This window comes from Marmota monax, unplaced genomic scaffold, assembly GCF_021218885.2.
Source record: "Marmota monax isolate L192 unplaced genomic scaffold, Marmota_monax_Labrador192_F-V1.1 WCK01_AAM20220418_F8-fsc00224, whole genome shotgun sequence".
Classification (NCBI taxonomy): Eukaryota; Metazoa; Chordata; class Mammalia; order Rodentia; family Sciuridae; genus Marmota; species Marmota monax.
In genome coordinates this window covers 1,163,094-1,164,262 of record NW_026693937.1, presented here as the reverse complement: position 1 = coordinate 1,164,262, position 1,169 = coordinate 1,163,094, and positions in this window count along the sequence as shown.

Here is a 1,169-nt window from a genome sequence, read left to right as displayed (position 1 = left end):
TTTAGGGTCTGGGTTGAAAAATCTGCTGTTATCCTAGTTGGTTTTCCCCTATGTGTAATCTGATTCCTTTCTCTTGTGGCTTTTTAAATTCTCTCCTTTTTCTGTTATGTTGGACATTTTTATTATAATGTGCCTTAGTGTGAATATGTTGTGATTTTGCACATTCAGCATCCTGTAGATGAAGCCTTATTATCTTAATTCAGGCTGTTCTGTTTTGCTTTCTCTCTCTCAAGTTAGGGAGGTGGAGAGGGAGAAGAGAAAGGGGGAAAAAGTGTCAGTTTTGAAATAAGCCACAGTGGCCAGGCAGCAAAGTTTACTTTTAAAAATGGACCTCTATTACATAAAGAGCAAATCAACATTTTAAGGAGACCTTGTTATTTCTAAACATAGAGAATTAGCATATTAAAAGTTAACCTTACAAAAAACCTTGAATAATTTCCTGCTGATTATAGCCAACTTGAATCACATACAGGAACGTTTGATGATGATGATGATGATGATGATGATGATGATGATGATGATTTAGTTGTAGATGGACACAACACCTTTACATTATTTATTTATTTTTATATGGTGCTGAGGATCGAACCCAGGGCCTCACACATGTGAGGCAAGGGCTCTTCCACTGAACCACAACCCCAGCCCACATACAGGAACTTCTTGAGATTTACCTTCTACAAACCTTTTGCAACCTACTTAGACATTCTACAACTTATTTATATCCTTAGTTTTGTCCTTTTTCATCTTGGACTTTAGCACAAGAATATTACTTTATCATATAACATACTTTCTCATCCATAAACATTTATTTTTCCTATGATTTTCCATACTGACACAGCTCCCTGGCTGCCAGGCCACACAGCCAGTCTATGGGTCCCTCCCAAGAGTATCTGAGGAGCGGTAGAGTAGCAGAGTGGCAGCGTGGGTGGGTTGGAGCACAGGTGGCACGCATGGCCTGTGGCCACATGGAGCCCATCATGCAGGTGTGGCAGTCATGAGGTGCTAAAAACCAGGGTGTGCAGACCTGTCACCCTTTAGCAGCCAGGCCTAGACACGGAACAGATGTCAGCTGCAGCCACACAGCACAGCAGCCCAGAAAATGTGAATATAGATTGTCCAATGAATGACCTCAACCTCCTGCTTCCTGACCTGTGGTGAGAAAATAGAAG